Here is an 18541-nt window from a genome sequence, read left to right as displayed (position 1 = left end):
TAACCTTTGCTTGCCCGTTTCTTTTCACACTTTGTTAACAGCTCCCATTATTGCCCTTCTGTGTCTCAAGGAAGTAGTTTATTGACAGTATTAAAAATACATAGCTACAAATTCCAAAGAGCCCATCCTCCTGTAAAACCTCCAGTAATTTCTAGCCAGATGATACACATTGGGCAGAGCCCCTCAATTTCTGGCCAAAGTGGATCCAGAAATAAATTCACCCGTTAACACTGGATCTGAGTCAACATGTTTGTTTTACCCATTGCAGAATCTATTCTCGGGCCTGTCTCAAAAAGTTTTATACCGCAAAGAAAACCAAGGTTTAATTAAACAGTAGCATTAGTGCTTGTCTTAACGTACCACAGATCAATAGGAGTCACACCAGATGCTCAATATCTTTGGCTAGAGATGGGCATCCAAAGGATTTTGAAACCTTGATCAAAATGATGCAGTCTGTAACTTTCAGTGCTGTGTTTCGATTTGGAGATCATCTGCTACTTACTTGTTTTCAACCCAAAAGGGCAGCCTTGAGTTTCTGTTCTGGACTGTGCTGGCTGTGCCCCGGGAGCTCTCGGTGCTCTGGGTGAGGGGCGGCTGGAGAGCAGCGCTCCTGACTGCGCTCGCACCGCGTGTGACACGGTCCCTCCCTCTAATACACAGACCCACAGGGTCTTGTGCATGGTAGGATCTCTTCCCACAGCCAAAGAAACAAGCCATGGAAAAAAAACAACATCGAGGCAAAAGCAAAAAGTCATGAAAGCGGAATAGAATGTCTGTGAATATAACTCTGAGTGGCAGCAGTTTGCACTGGTCTGGACTTTGTGAGTGTCCCGCATAAAATTTATAGTGAAGATTGCAACAAAAAAGTACTGCAGCAAAGGCTGGGGGCAGGGGAGAAGGGTGACTCTTTTACTTATTTATTTTGCATTGTTGTTGCAGGGTAAGTTCAAGAGGGAGGTGAAAGGGGGGAGGTGTTCAATGGGGGCCTTTCCAAAGCAAAAGGGTCTTTTGGACAGAAAGAGAGTGTCAAGGCATTTTGACAGAAAGTGGCTGAATGTGTCTTTTCTAGTTAACTTCTGTGAACTGCTGGGCATTTCCGCACACAAAGGGGCACTTTCTTGGCAGCTGAGTAGGGAGGACAGAAGTCAGAGAGGGCAGAAGAGGAAGAAAAAGGAGAACATCAGTTTATGAATGCAAAACTTACAGTAGAAATTTTTTTTTTTAAGTAGAACATGTACACTGAAGAAAGCCCCCGGGCAGCCATAACTTCCTCAGCTGGCGTTTATCTGGCAGAAAACCCAAGCCTTAGTGAATTTACCAGCACTTCAGGAAGCATCCACCCACGACATCTGTCAGCCTGAGCTCAACCCAGCAGGGTGCTGAGCACCTTCAGTTCCTCTTGAAGTTGCTCAGTGTTGTGGTGCTCAGCACCTTGCAGGGATGAGGCCAAAGCTCAGGATGGCTACAGTCTCAGTTTGGACCTGCAGATCAAGGGGCTGTTCTTGGACAAGGTGAAGGCATGGAGATGAAAATTTAGAGATGTGTATGTGACCCTAGAGGTAGCTCAGGTACCGGTGGCCAGGTGTGTACATCATTTCTGGTATTCAGGCTGACTCAGATATCTCTGCACTACATTACAGGTCAGATATATCCTAAGAATTCAGTACTTCTTTTCTCCATTCATTATTCTATTTAGATTTTGGGGTTTTAAATTAAATGGGAAAATTAAAGTACTTGACAGAAGTGAAAACAAAAGACATCTTTAAGGATTAGGAAAGCTTCCCTAAAGATAAACAAGTAGTAAAGCCCTTTTTTTTTTTAATCTTTAGTTTTACCTACATCTGACTATTTCTTAATTTATAACCCAAGCCAGACTAAGCCTTCCTTTATGATGGTTGTACATCAGAAGTGAGACAAGATTTGGAATTCACTAGGAAAGAATTAAATGAAAAGCTGTTCCAAGGGAAAGGTGAGATCAATCAGAATGGTTTGTGCACATCTTTAGAAATACCTGAGATGGAGCAGTGAGGAATTAAAAAGTTATACAAAAGCAGCAACGACAGGAATATTTGAAACAAGAACCTCAGCAGCAGCTTCTAGTTGCAGGTGCATAATTATATTTGTTCAGAGGGGAAAGGCCCCAAGGCAAAGGCGACTTGCAGTTTACTTGAATCCGCAGACCGTTCTGGCATTGGCCATTTATGTCTAAACAGCTCAAAAGTCGCTTTGTGAGGAGAGTCACAACTGTATTTTGTGTTTTGACTTTCTCCTCGGAAGGAAGAACTACAGTTTAACCACACTTAATAAACCTTCAGTACTATTTAAGGGCAAAGGGGAATGGAGGCACAAAAGGCAGATAAGGACTCCTTAGAATGATTTTACTTTTGAACTCTGTATTAGGAAGATCTATCTGCTTATCTGCATAAAAGCATTTTAGAAACAACATAGTAGAGGTGTTAGTGATTTTTCAACAGTGAAGTGCCTCTAAACAACACATTTTACTAATTTACCTGTACCTGGTTACAACCCTCTAATTAAATCTGTTTCAGAGCTTCTATGTATTCTCAGCTTTCTGGAGTTTATCACTTGACTTTAAAAATTACCTGCTGGCTAAAATTTGTCATACAAGGACTTACATAGGAGTATGTTTTAAATAATAGTAATAAATCCCCACTCTGGCAGCTTTATAAGTTATTACAGTGTTTCAAAAAATGAAATCTGTCAGTTCAGGTTTTCTTAGGACCCCCTGGAAATGGTGCTGTCTGTTAAACAGCAGTCCGTGACATTTGGGGATTGTTGCTAAGTGTTGGGAGTAAAGCCAAGTACCTCAGCTGAGACATGTTTCCAAAAGAAGTTATTGCAGGTGTGTTTTATTAACTCACCTCCTTGTGTATTTCTTCTGCATTTTAGGTCAGAACCTTTGAGGGCTGGGTGTCCCTGGTCTACTTATGTTTTATTCTGACTGTAGTACAAAGGCAGGGTCACCTTTGGACTAGCCCTTGTTGTGCTTTGTTTTTCTTTAGGGGGGTTTTCTTGTTGGTTTTTGTTTTGGGTTTTTTTGTTTGGTTGGGTTTTTTTTCACAGCATTAAAACCTGAAACTTGGCTGAACTTGAGATTATTGAGAGCTCTCAGCTAGAGTTGTTCTGCTGTGCACAGCTCCTTCTTCTTCCACAGCGGAGGTGTCAAGGTAGGAATACAGGCTGTACTTCCTTCCCCAATGTTGTACCAAACCATGCATTAGAGTCACCCTGAATTTTGATCTGAGAACACGTGTAACATCCTTATTTTGCCTGTCCCATTTCTCCTGCACTGGATGCCAGTCACCCTCTGGCTATCAGTTCACAGCAGGAGTAAAGTAAGGATTCACTCTCTGCACAGTGCTCTGGATACTGCTCTTATGTGTGGTGAATACAGGACTTTTTGGTGTATCTTGTCATAGAACTATCTTCTGTGATACCTCCCAGCTGTGCTCTTTCCTTGGATAAGCCCAGAGAGCTCACTGGGAATTGAGTGTGTTTTGGGGAAGCCTTGAGCACCACATCCTCTTCCTGTAGTTGTCATTTCTCCCTTAGTAAGGAGACATTCCACCTGCTGATGGCAACAGAGGTTGGTTGCTCACCGTCCTGAGACTGGCTTTAACTACAACACCCTGGTGGCAGCAACACCTTTAATTCTGACCCCTGAGGCTGCTCAGTGTCTCTGACAGGCTTGGTGTTTGCTTGCATGTTTTTTCTCTATTTTCACAGTCAGAAATCAGCGGGGGGTTTCAGTGACTGACAATACTCACTTTTTGAGCCCAGTTTAGTTTGGCTGTATAGCCAGGGTATGTCTAAGCAGGTGTAAAAGGTTGTTCTTTTTCCTTGTGTTGGCTAACGTGACTTCAAACACCCTAGTCTGAGCAGGGGTTTGCAAATGCATTAAGATTTTATGGAAGGGAAAGGTCTTTTCAGACTGACTTTTAGGGCACTCCTTGGTGTTTAAATACAGCAAGACCTCATTTAATACTTCAGCAGGAGGCTCACAGCTGTACAAATGCCACCAGAGCCACCACAAAACCAGTTGCTTTTCTGCCACAACTTTGTAACTAAGCTTTCCCATTGTAAGGTTGGTTTTGTTGTTCTTTTATTGTTTTTAAGTTCTAGTTTCTGTTACATTTGATACACCTGTTATAATTTGGAAGAGTGATTCAAGCTAGGAGTGTCCGAGTTGGGATCTGAGCTTTGCCACAAGCTGGTGTGAGAGAGGAATTCTCTTCAGCCACCTGTGTATCCCTTAATCTTGCAGTAAAAGCGGACTGACAGTACTTTCCCCTTCCCCATTTAACTGAAAGCTTTTAGAAAGGTAATCTTCTTACTGTTTTGATGGGGTGGCTTGTTTGATTGGTTTTTTTGACTGATAGTTTTTGCTATAATGCCAACGTTAAGTAATGAGAAATTAGTAAAACAATACTCCTTCCCACCCTGTATATGGTACACCATATCAGAGTGCCAAGAGTTTTTTTAATGAGAAGACCTAAACAAGCCCCTACACTTCTGCATGGGGAATGGCCACAAAGAAGGGAGGAAAGACAAGATGAATTATTTTGGCAGTCTTTTATTTTGCAATTCCAAGCCGAATGGCTTGTATGAACTTGCTAGCAAAGGGGAGAAGAGGTGCCAGTGAAGTTTTAACACCACAGTGTTAACACAATTTTAGTCCTTTCTTTTCCTCTCTATCCATTTCTGTCCTGGAAGTCATATTTACAAGAGTATTCCGTGGCATCTCATTTATATGAGATCTTAGTGTGTTTCTACCTAATGTTGAATTTTAATTGTGTTTTTAAACATCTTCAGAAAAATCTTTCCTATAACTGGAATGTCAAAATATCAAATCAAGCTGAGTAGGGTCTCTGTGTTTCATCCTGGGAAGCCCATGCCTTGGGTTCAATGGGACATCTCCTTTCCAAGCATTGCCTACACCAACTGGCACTGCCAGAGGCTTGGCTGCCTTTTCCACAGTGCTTTTCAGGGTGTTTGGTACTCAGACTGTCAGCACAAAAGCTGATTCAGACCAGCTTGATGCTCAGGTATACTGAGAACTAAACCACAGGCAGATATCATCAAAACACATTTCACTTGTGACCTTTCACAGCCAATGAATTGGAGGGATTTTCCTTTGCTGTGGATCAAATTTAAAACTACTTCCCAGGAGTGAAAGGTCATCGTGTGGAGTCATGATATCCAGTTAAATACAGCTAAATAGAACTCGTTAGCATCACAATGAATGGAGTTATATATTACCTGGTCTGGAGGATGGCTGTGGTGGGTGGGGTAGCAAACGAATAGATCCCTCATCACCCTTAATAAAGCAGCATAATAGCAGAGAAAAAGCACAAAGAGCAGAATTTGACTAAATCTGCCCTTTAAATCTGTTTCTCCTGGCCAGCAATGTGAATGGTCAGAAAAACATGGGAAATGTCACATAAAGGATGTATTCTCCTCTTGCCATGTTTGCAGTCACAGAAGCTACAGTTCCATCCAAGTGAGAATATTCTATATACCAGCTCCCGGCGGGGCTTTGATCTCCAGATACAGCCTGCTCTGAGGAAAAAGGAAATCCAGTGATCTCGTGTCTGAAATTAGATTCCCCCAGGGGGGCAAGCTGCACTTCTAGACACTATCTGATTGGCAGAAGGGCTTCACATATAAGTGGATCCATGACATCTTTTATCCTGCCAAGCCGTCTCCCTTATGGGGAATATTTCTTGCTCTCCAGCCCTTTCCCAATGATTGTTATTTCAGCCTTTCTGTTTCTGGTCATACTTCATTTTTCTTCAGTCCAAGTGTGAAGCTGCATGGCTCTTTTCTCAGCATTGGCAGCAGGTCAGGGGATGTGAAATGGGCACAGGAGGCTTTGGGATCTTTGAAGATGCTGTCTCAAATGGGGAGGATCCCCACACAAAACTTAGCGGTCTGTGAAGTGAATAGCTCATAGTCAATCATTTACCTTGGTGATCTGGCTTTTTTTTTCTCTCTCCCCTGCTTGGCATGCTTGGGTCTTTGTATTCTGCTTCTCTATTTTCTATGGGAGGGAAGGGTTGATGAGATCAAAGAGAAGGATCAGCTCCTTTGTTTATATTAAATAAAGCACTGTTTGAATTCTCTTAACCTTTTTTACAAGTGGCTCCTTCGCTTATATATATTGCTTTGACTTTTCTGTAGTTATTCAAGGCTTAATGTTCACAATAGGCAAGCAAGTTACTGTCATTAGTAGTCAAATAGAGCTGGGCATCTACGGAGGTTCTTTTGCTGTTTAGCTCAGAGTGGATCATAGGGATCTCTACTCTAGTGTCCAGTAAAACTGGATGCTGGGGCTGGTCCACTCAAAAAACCTAACCCTGCTAACACATCCCTGAGGACAGGCATCTCTTCTTGATATGCAGCCTTCAAGCCATGGATGAGCTGTCATTTTGTCATCCTAGATGGTACTGGATTTCTTCTCTGGCTGGTTAAAGCAGGACCCAAGGTGCAGAAACTGTTTAAAGAAATAAATCAGATTTTACATGTCTTGGAGCTACAGTGCCTTGTTCCCAATATTCCCCCACTCCTGCTGCCTCTCAGCACCAGGTTCATCAATCTGCTGCAATGCTGGAACCAAGGCAGACATTGCTCTGAACAAAACCAGTTTTTTCCAAGTCATCTGAGTGTGTCAGTAAGTTAGTGAGTTTTGCTCCCCGCTGAAACTACTGGAGATGCCACAGTGTGATCCAGCACATGGCAGTGCCTCTGACAGCTGTTCAGAAAGTGTGGCTGCATTTGAAGCACCACAGCAGAATGATGCCACAAAGCTGAGAAAAACTGAGGACCTTCACTCCCCTCCAAGGGATACTTTTTAATTTCTTGCCCCAAGTATGATATACCAGTCATACCTGAAAGCAGTAAGTTCTGGCAGCTGAAAGTGAGCACGTAGAACAAATGGGAAGGAGCAATACAGAAAGAGGATCAGAAAGGATATTTCACATTTATTCATGTTAAACCAGAGATTAGCCATAATGAGTGTAAATTATTTTGTTAATGTACTCAAAAAAATCAAAATTTATTCCTAGCAGTGTCCCTGTCAAAGCACTTCCAGTGATTGACTGAAGGGGTCTTGATGGAGGATGGTCCCAGGAGAAGTCTGGAATGTTTACTTCTCTCTATCTCTCTTTCTCTCTTTTTTTTTTTTTTGAATAAAACTTCATTTTTAATGACTTCCAATAAACCTGCCATCCATGTACTGGAAATACCTCAAAATTTCCACCCCTGCCTAAGGCAAGCTGCACTGGAGTTAGGCAGTGCTGATTTACACCAGCTGAGGTGCCTGATTTTATTTTATTTTATTTTTATAGGGTTTTTTTGTCCTTGGCTATAAAACTTTTACTAGCTGGAAGAGATCGCATTCCATTCGGGAGCTCACTTTATGCTCTTCAGATAGGAAATCATCACCTTGGTACAGACAAGTTTCAGCATTTCGGGGTTGAGAAAAGGGGGGGCAGGGAAGGGGAGCAGATTTATACTTCCTAGATGAAGCACTTCACATGGATGGGGAAATGCCTCCAGCAGAAGCAGGCAGAGGGAGCCTGTTCTGTAAGGAACATCTGGAAATGGAGACACACATATTGCTTTTCTTCATCCTCCCAGAGCTGCAGGGAAATTGTGGCCTGAAAGACCACTCCTGCTCTGACTGTGAGCTCTCCCCATCCTTTACAGCCTCCTCCTTTCCCACAGGCTTAACCTGATGGCCATGGGCATTTCCCAGGCTAAGGCTGCCCGAACATGTAACATGATACAGTGATCTGTCATCTTCTGCAGAGTAATAGGCCACTTCTCCCTACCCCTATTTTTTAATGAGGAAATGATTTTTTCCCCTGCTTTTAATGGAATATCTCTTTTTGAATTTATGGAAAGTCTGTGTACCTCTGAGCCACTGCTGAGTGATTCTATCAGTTGGGTTTATCTTAGAATTATGCTGCACTTTTGTGGTTTCTAAGGCAACCACATTTTTGAATGAACTGCAGAGTAAATGAAGGTATCCAAACTATGTGACAGAGCAACCTACATGATGTGCCTCTCACGTGCTAAGTAACATGCATGTAGCAGTTCAACTCCAAACATTTCAGGCTAAATGGTATCTTGAGCCTTTTTTATATCAGTCACAAATCTGATTCTTGCTGATATGGGACACAGTGCTTGGTATGGCCAGGCAGGTGAGGACTGTGGGAGAAAAAAGCTGATCCCTAAAGACCTCAGCAGGATCAGGCAGTTTCCACTTGAAAAGAGGCAATAGGAGAAATACTGAGAATTTTATCGTGAGCATTGCTAGACGTGTGATTAAGAGGATGAGAGTGTTTATTTCTCCTTTCTAAATATTTTAACTCATCAGGAATCAAGATACTGGATTTCTGAACTTTTCAGTCTCTTTTTCTCCAAGGGTTTCCTCTCTCTGCAGAAATGGGACTCTCTGTGTGTTTTAAGGATAAGAGATTTTCTAGTGCTGATCAGTTCAGAACTGTGGAAATCGGTCTTATTTACCCTAGAGAGAGTAGCACCACTAACAAATTGTAAGTACTGCAGTAGCAAGAGGATTTCCCCTGTATCTGGAAACATGTGAACACGAAATAGCAACCTGCAGGCCTGGAGGGGGATGGCTCTTGGTGTCATGGTGTAGCTCAAGCCACCTCACTTGTACCCAGGCTTTCTCTTGCAGAATTTGCTTAATGTTTGGAAGGCTGGATGGTTTGGGGGACTTTCACAATTACTGCTCTGAAAGCCCTGCCCATTGCACACTTCAATCATATACAGCTGGAGGAATTGATTGACAGCTTCCAGGATGACTGATAGGAAAGGGATTGAGTGAAATATGACTTTCATTTTTGTTTCATTTTCTTCCTACATTGGAAGAATCCTCATTGGATTTGGACTATGTGTGTGGGTATTTTGACGTTTCCATATTAGTGCAAACCTGAACTATGTGTACCTTCTTTCAGACCAAATAGTTAAAAGAAACTTTTTATAATGACTGATCTACATTACAACAATGCAGCATAATATGTACTTCCACCTATTGTGCATACCTCTTTGGCAAGGAAAACTTCTGATGCAGGCTTTCATCTTGCTCCAGTTTTTATGTGGATCAGCCCTGGCATTCTTAGATTCCTACCCCTCCCCCCCAAAAAAATATTTGTTTAATAGATTTTGCATCGCTCTTGCATTTCCATTTTTAGCACATGCAGATGTGCTTGCTCTGATGGAACCTTTCATTTTGCTAAATGGGGAGAAGGATTTTTGCACACACCAACTGTGCTGCAATTAGGATTATTACAAGAAATAGATCCAAGGAAGGTTCCTGTGTAGACTTGGTCCAAGGTTCCTTGGCAACAGACAGAGTAGAAAAAAATTGAAGATATTTCCTTCATAACATTCTCTTTTCCTTATTGTAATCTCTTGTTGAGTCTTTACTTCTGCAAGCCTCCCTGAGCCCCCCAGCTTCTCTTCCCAGGAAAGCAAATATGTGTAAGTGTAGGGATCCCAAGAGCCTTCTGTTAATGCCATAATAACAGAATGGGACTCTTCAACAATGAACTTGAAATGTGCAATCAACAACTCTCCTCAGAGCAGTCAAACATTACTCTGCCTCTGTTCCTGACTTCAGCTGAGCTAAAATCGAGGCTATGTCCACCAAAACTTTGGCATTTCTGCTGTCTTCTGAAATCTGCCTTTGCCACTGAGTTAAAACAGAGAAAAGCAATTGAGTTTCCAAACCCAAGCGTTCATTTTCCTTAATCTGAAGTGAACAGAAATTTATGAACATATTCTGTGACATCCTTGCTGTGTTTTCATGGAAAGCTGGGTAACCCTTGCTGAATGAGCCACCCTGCAAAACTGCAGCAATTTCCCAAGGCATTGGCAAGGAAAACAGGGACCAGGTTGAATGTAGCTCGGCACCTCCAATTGACATATTTTTTAGGTATCCAAAGTGCCACAATCTCTGAAATGGAAGTGTAGAGACTGGTCTGCTGGATTCTGTCAGGCAGCTGAGAGTGAGAGTGGGCTTGGACCTCATGTCTAGACTAGTAAAACCTGCATGCTGGGGAGCCGGGGGAACTTGCCATTAGGGGATTTGCTCCGAGCCATCGGTGCTGCACCTCATGCAGGCTATGAAAACAATCCCTAATGAGGGGGCAGGAAGGAATCTCTTTAACTCCTAGAACTCGAGGGAAAACATTTTTGTGTGGGAGGGTTATTTTAAAAGCCTCTGACCTGTTTTTCTAAGGGAGCAGTCACCAGCTTCCTAAAATGTTTGGACAGCCTAAGGACTGAAAGGACTGAAGAGTTTCTCTCTGACGAGAGAGATGGCAACAGCATTTCTTTATGCAAGTTTAACAGTGGGTGGTAAACATGGAAAAATGTCTCTTCCCTCACATTGCAACATGATGCATCATGTATAGCTTGTCAGGAAACAATGTCTGGTTTATGTTTGCTGCCAGGTATTACTGCAGGAGGAACACCTGACATGGGATATCTTTTTTTCCAGGCAATTAGTGGGTGGGGTTATCCACACCAGTGCAAGTATTTGGGGATTAGCTGCACATCACTCAGCAAAACTGGGAGCATCATTTAGCAGAAATTCAAAATAGTGACTGCTATGTGCAGTACAGGCTTCTGTGACTTTCTTTAAGGTAATCGTATGAACTACCCCAAACATCCCCTGAACCATGCTGGCTTCTCTAGAAATGAAAGTAGATCCTCATATAAACAATTAGAAAATCAAGTTAACTCAGCATCTTCTTATAAAACGGTAATTTCTAAATTTAAAGCTTAGGATTTCTGTTCTTTGAGATAGCTGAGAGGGGGAGGAATCTGATAGAAGCATGGTTTTCACAGCCTGTTTTCATGTTGGAAATCGATGGAATATCCCCCCACACCATCCATATATACAGGTCTAGGACTATTACAAAGAGATTTGCACCACTAAAATTATTTCCCAGACACAATTCTCTTTAGCTGACATACATTACTGTATTTACATACAGTTATGTATACACACATAACTAAGGAGTGACCAGATCATTGAATGAAATATAAAATTAGCAATAATACTAAAAATCATTAATTCCTTACAGCTGATAGCACTCTATTACCTGGCCTCCTTAGCAGTCAATAGAAGGCCAGATGACAAAAGTTTGGGTATGGCAGTGTAGTACTCTCTCTCTCTTTTGGCAGTCTTTCTCTGTAGTGAAATAAAATAATTCTGCTGTTACACAGAGCTCAGGTAAAACAGACAGTATGTGCCAGTGCGTATTTTATCAGGTATAATGTGTTCCCAGGAGGTACTGGTAGCACTGTCTTCCCTGGAAACCGACAAGGCTCTGCTATGCTTGTGTATTGCTAAAATGAATTCTGGGAGCAGAAATTGCCTGTTTCCTCTGAGAACCTCTTCCTTCAGCATTTGTAATGACCAAGTCTCCTCCCAAACTCCTTCTGAAACACCTGAACGTACTAAGCTCCTTAGATCTTAGATCCCCATAGGTCTAGTTCTCCAGCTCCTGCATCATTTGTATGACTCCCATCTGAAGTCTTTCCACTGTTTCCAGATACACAACCGGACCACCAAACTCGACACAGTTTTGCTGTCGTGATCTCAGTGTAGCTCCCTACTGAGGCAGGATCGTTTCCCAATCTCTAACTTGATACCTCCCTTTTCACACGCTAAGAAGACACACTTGCCCTTTGAGCTGCAGCTTTGCATTGAGAGCTCATGTTGAAGCTGTTATCTCCACTGACTTTTTCAGTCTCGCTCAGGGTCACTTTTTTCCAAGACAGAATCTTCCATCTTATAGCTGTAATCTGCCCTCCGGGTTCCCAGATGTATCACCTTGCATTTGACTGTATTAAATGCAGCCACACTGAATCACAATCATTTGACCAGGAGATTCGGCTCACTCTGTAATAGTAACCAATCTTGGTGGTGTCTGCTGAAACTTTATCAGCAAGAATTATATATCATCACCCAGGTTCATGGTAAAAAATGTTTAAATCACTAATTAAAAAAAAAAATCTGCCAGTCCAGACCGTAGGGGAATACTTTAACTTCTTTTTCAATGTCTCTTGCTACAAATATCCTGCTAATTGGTATTTCTCCCTTAAAAATTGCACTATCACAAGATGTCTTTAAGATGTAGAAAACATATACTATGTGATTCCTTTTAACAGAAGTTTTAACTCAAAATTTCACTTAGAGTCAAAAAGTTCAAGAATAACTATATTAATAAACCGTCTTCATGAGCCTGCCTATAATCTTTCTACCCTCCCCTCTAACCCTCCAAAATATCTCCCAGACAGGTTTTCTAATTCTTTACCGTGTCAAAAAATAGACTAATACATACATTGGTATGAGTTATGTCCTTAGCATTAATTATCTGTTATTAATATCCTAAACAAAGTGTTGCATTATTTTCTGGGTTCTCTCTTCAACTAACCTTTGTACAGTCTGGTTTTCTAAAGAAATCTTATTTAGTCAGACCTGGACATCACTCATTTCTTTCCAGCAATAATTGAAGCTATGAGCCAATTTCAACTAAATTTCCTGGCTAGACTAATGTTCCAGAGATGCTTCTTAGCAGTGAGCTTTGGAAACAAGTTCCAACAAAAAGAGTGGAAGAAGGCGGCTCAACATAATGTCCATTGTTCAGCGAAGCCTACTGGATCCCAGGGACCTCATCTAAGAGAAGACTTTTGGAAAGCTGGCTCTGTAAGTGTCATGGCACTAGTGGAATAATATCTCAGCATGTTGCTTGTCTCTTTGTCTCTACTGTTTTCTAATGCTGGACTAAGTTTAACGTAGGACTTCTCAACTATTTCCATACGCGCTGACTGCAGTGTGTTACATACACGTTGAAGTGCACTACACTCTTGTTGCAAAATGTCTATTTTTGGTAGGTACTGTGTCCCATCCTTATTTCTAGTCCAATACCAGCATCCTATTAAGAAAGTGGCATCTTCCTCCTGCTCTCCACAGAACAGATGTAACTGCAGATAGTTCCTGCCTTTTCCTACACACCTATTTAGCACTTCTCCATCTCTGACTAGTAATGATCATATGTGTGACCTATAGTTTGTGTGTTCTTAATAAGCTTTTCTTAAGATGCGTATGTTCAGGTCTTTTCACCACAGATATTTCAGGAAGTCTGCTGGCTTCACTGAACAGTCGATCAGATATTTAAGCTTACAGCTTTGATTTTACCTTATCTCGTTTCTATCTGCTGTACACACACTTTATATCACTCATCTATTTGCAGCATGTACAGCTGCAATACTGACATTAATGAGGGCTCCAAGATAGCATCTTTATTATAATAAACCATTAATACGGCACTAAAATGGTGCTGTTTGTGGTTCTGCCTCAGTATGAAGCAGCTGGCAGCTATGTCAATTGTCACTCTGAATATATTAATAGACAAGAAAATGAGAATTTATTAATATGGAGCAATGCATAGAGACTAAAGCAGGCAGACAGGCCCAGAGTTGCATTTGACCTGGGCAATAGCTTGCACAGAGCAACAGCTCACATGCACTTCATTTTGATTTGGATGAAGATTGAAGATAGGAATTTTGTCTGGAATGTACAGTTCTCTTCACCATGGCCCCTACTCATCGAATTCTGCTTTATGATGATCTTTCTGAATAGAATTCTACTCCACAATAGTCTAAAGAATATCACAGGAAAACATTACCCGCATTTTGCAAGAAGAGATTAAAGATAAGCAATAGTAGCCAAGATGCCAAGCCCAGGCCCCTATTATAATGGCTGGACAACTTTGGCCTCTCCAAAATGAGCTTCTCTGAGTGTAGCATCCTGCTGCAGACACATGCATGCCTGAAGGCCACGTATTCTGTACTTATAATATGTACTGTATTATTAGAATGCTGGCTTGTGATCTTAAGTTGGTATCAGGTAGAAAGCACAGAAAGTGCAGGTGTATGTGTGATATTTGTCATGTGTTGTTGTTTTCTCCACAACCTGGAGGGTGATTCATTCAGACACAAATTTGCAGCCCATGACAGCAGTGTGTGTCCCACAGAAATGCTGATTTTTGAGAGAGGCCCATCTTCCCATCTCAGCCTAACAACCACTGTCCACCTGGTGACAGTTTGGAAGAAAAAATGAAGGTAAAAATTCAGAGCAAGAGGAACAGAAAGGGGTAAAGCTGAAGATGATTCGGGAGGGGAAAGCAACCCCTCCATAGATTGCATTTGCCCTCTCTAGCCTTGTGAATGGTGACTAAGTCAAGGTTACACAGAGATGTTAAAAAGATGAGACACAACACAAGAGGAAGCGGTGACAGGATGAAAGGTTTGCTGAGATCAAATGAGAGAAATGAATACTCGAAGGGTCAGTCCTCCCTCTTATGCTTGCAAGTTCGGGCATTGGCTGTGCAAGGAGCCACAGTTGACAAAGCAGAATGACAGACATAGGGCTCAAGGGGATGATTCTTCCCACTCTTGCACCAGGTTTGTGTGTGTGACACCCCCAGTGACTGCAGTGCATAAAGCTGGGAGCAAAGGAGCAGCGAGTCCTCAGTGAACTGTGCAGCAGCACTTAACCCCCACTGGGTGGGTCACAAACCTGTGATTACATCCTTGCTCCCCAAGGCCTGGGAACACTTTGGGAAGATTTTAAGAGCTCAGCATTTAACCCTTTATTTAACTGCAAAGAAAAGAAAGAACAGGCTCTATCTTTGCAAAAATTTCCCTATGAAATGGGAACGCTGATGAGTGAGTTGTTTTTCACTGAAAGTCCCATGGAATTCCAAATGTTTTTCACTGGCTGGTGAAACCTAGGAAAAGCAGCCAAGTATTGATAGCCAAAAACATCCCAGGAAATATTTGGAAGCTGTGTAAAACTCCCGCAGCGATAAGGGATATAAGCAATCATCCAGTAAGACCATATACAAAGCTGCATAGTGATTATGTATAACCACGGGGGGATGAAATCCATATCATCCAGTAAATTCTTCTTCTTTCTGCAAACCCTGGTCTAAGGTGATTAAGGAGAATATTTAATGCCTCTCAAAAGTGCATCGACAACCTGAAATGGGAAGATTTTGAGGTTAAATGCCATATTGAGTTTAATGTAACTGTTCTGTCCAGCTCTGCACTCCATGTCCATAGTAGCCGTAGAGCTGGTCCATTAGCAGTATTCCAACCATTACAGCAGTAAGGGAAGATCAGTGTGTAAACATAAGTAATATTATCCCTAAAAAAGTTCAGTATTAGAATTTTTTTTCCTGGCCCAATAATATCTATAGCATTTCTGCCCATTAAATATGGAAAAATTAATTCATTATTTGCTTACATTGTGCAACAGGGCACAGAAACTTTAGAGGTGGTACTAATGAAAACCAGAAGCACCAGTCAGCACAGCAGTGCAACTGGACTGATGAGCATCACAAAGGGACTGGGCCTAGGCACACAACCTAACACTGCACTGACATGGTCATATTGTTTCTGGGCTCTGAACTCTGGTCTCTGCTGACTGAGAGGAAATGGCTGTAAAGGTGCTCTGAACACACTGGAGGATGTCTAAGAAAGCTCAGGTTTGCACTGTGTGGGCAGAGCCTTTGTAGCAGCTTCTGTAGGGTCATGACAGTTATAGACCTCACTGTCATGAAAAGTCCTTGTGTTCAGTGGGAAGGGAAGAGAAGGAATCTTACAAGAAAAAGATGATCTTTCAGCAAATACAATTTTTTTTTCAAATGTGCTGCTGGAAATTATTTAGTTTCATAAAATATATAGAGTGTGTATTAAGGCAGGCTGTTCACTGTGACTTCAAACAGCTCTAGCAAAGACACCTCTGCTACAGAGGTGCTACTAAAATTATTTTAGTTTGAAATTAAATGCTATAAGAATAGATTTTGAGATTAAATATTGATCCTATTATCTACTGTGCAGAAAGTGTGTAAATGCAATCTGTAACACAGAATGATATACTGTAAAAGAAGAAATTATTTTAATTTGTTTTCACACAGTTTTCAGTTGAAATCACACCCCTGTAGTCCAAAAACTCTGAGAACACCTCCAAAGCAACACTTAATGTGTGTGTATGTGCATTAATGAATTTCTGTTCTCAGTGAAAGAGGACTGCACGTCTCAGCACTCTGAATAAGAACAGAGCATTCAATCCCTCTCCATAGCAAATTCAGCCTTCAACAAGTTAGTTCTTCCAGGGATGGCAGTGATGCAAAACTGCTTTGCAAATGTTTTTCTGGGTTTTGTTGCTAGGTGATGACTTGGAAAACTTTGCTATTCCTGCTGAGAGGTTTAAAAAAAACAGACCTCACATTAAAGAGTACAAAAAATAGGCCATCTTGCTCCCTAACTCCCATTTCCTAACTCCTGGAGTCTGCACCCTGTGTGCCTTCTACACTCTCACATGCCCCTCTCTTCCCCCACCCCTTGGATCTGCTTGCCAGAAGTTGGAGGCCCAAAAAACCACTTCTATTACAGTGTAAGAAATGGAGAGGTCATTAATCTTTCTATTCCTGACCAAAATAAGCAATTTTGCAAGTGTACATTGTTTTATGCTGGCTTTTCTTTTCTAGTCAAATTTTACTGTTTTTTAAATTTAATAATAGAAACCTGGACGAACAGATTAATTACTGTTGATATGTTTGCAATCTGTTTCACATAGCAAAAAAATAGAGAGGTTTGAAGATGACCCCACAGCAGTTTGCTTAATCATGTACCTGGTCCGGACACAAAATCCTTTGACAGGCAACATATTGGTAATTGATGAGGAGAAGATTGAGAGGTGACATTGTGAAATCAGGGTGAGGGCTCAAAGCCTTATTCCTTTGGATATTGCCAAAGTAGGCCTGTTGGTGGGGAGAAACAAGGTGTATTTGTTCAACCCATTACTGATTTTTGTGTCTATTGGGGCATTTTTTATATCATCTTATCCAAGTTTCCAGAGATGTAGCCTTGAATTAGTATATATGGCTAAGCACAGTATGCTCAGAAACAATTAGCCACTGCTGTTCTCCTTGAAAGCTATTTCTGAAATCTAAAGTCTTGTACTATAAACTGAATATAGGAACAAGCATTTTTTATATATTGGCTCTGGATCAACGTATCAATAAGGGTTAAAAATTACCAAAGTCAGAGGAGCAAGCACCTATTTTCAGCAGCCAGAAAATAATGATCACTGACCTTCATAGCCTCAATTTGCAATCTGGCTCATTTGGAGTTTAATCCTCTTTCATCAGGTTGGCCAAGTAAGAAGACCCTAAACCTCATCTCCAGCAAAGTTCTTGGCATTTGACGACACTCGGTCTCTTAAAGTGATAGCATTTCTGGAGTGTAACTGGCACTGTATGACTCTATTGAAAGACATAAAGCCAAGAATTTCAGGCCCTAATCCTGTAAATCCTTGCATTTTCTTTTAAAATCTATTCACGTGAAAAGCTCCCGTGGCTTCAGGGACACCACTGGTATTCATGACCTCAGGCGTGTGAGACTTTTTGTATGATCAGGGTCTAAAACCAGGAGAACCAACAAGCCCCGGTGTCTGACTCCAGAGTTTCTGCCACCCAGTTCTGTAAGGCTTTCGGTGGTTGTGGTTTTGGCTCTGCCACAGGGCTGGGCTTCGCTCCCTGTGCAGCCTCCACAGCAGACACACAAGCGCTCACAGCTTTAACACTTCATTAGTTATTGGTGCGATGACAGAAGTTATATTGTCTCACGTCAGTAAGCAGTAAGTTAGATGAGGGGTGGGAAACAGGGACTTGCTTCTGAGGTTCAGGACAGGCAGTCCTCTCACAGAAGCAAGTGGCACAGACATTGTCTGAAGAGATTGTTGGATTTCTGGCTGCTCTTTTAATATAAGACTTAAGTAATTGAGAATGTAGTCACTTACAGGTGAATTAGCTTCTTTCCAGCTTTCATTATACAGAGTGGATGGCAACTCTACTCTCAAAGATTGAAATGCATTTATTATCTAATTATGTATTCATCACCATGAGAAAAATTACTCATTGCAGCATTGCTGTTCTGTGCAGAAGAAGGGAGGGAGCTGAATATCATGTAGAGAAGAAACTTTTTGTGGTTGGTGGTGTTTAATATCTGCTCACTAGTGAGCTTTAAGTATGGTTTATAGATCTTTTCAGCTATGGCTAAAGTTCTTCAAAGTCACTACTTAAAATCAACTGTTTATTGTCAGAACAGCTTACAGTGAGTTTGCTCCACCTTGTGAGTCTTCTGGTCCTTGGCTCTGCTGATGTAAAGGCAACTTCTCACCAACATTTGAACTTGTACTTTGTTCTTGTCCTCTGTCTGCAAGGAAAATGTTGTGGAATAGTCAATGTTTTTGTGAGAGCACTGAATTATGTTTAAAACTTGCTCTGGTCTACTTGGTACGTACTAATGTGTTTTAAACATGTTTGGGTTTGTTTGTTTTTTTTTTTTTAATATATGCTTGTTAATGGTCAGGAATCATTTGGGAAGGATAACACCAATCTTTGAGGTG

Source organism: Neopelma chrysocephalum, unplaced genomic scaffold, assembly GCF_003984885.1.
Source record: "Neopelma chrysocephalum unplaced genomic scaffold, ASM398488v2 Primary Assembly neopelma1_69, whole genome shotgun sequence".
NCBI classification, from domain to species: domain Eukaryota; kingdom Metazoa; phylum Chordata; class Aves; order Passeriformes; family Pipridae; genus Neopelma; species Neopelma chrysocephalum.
This window is presented reverse-complemented; position numbering follows the sequence as displayed.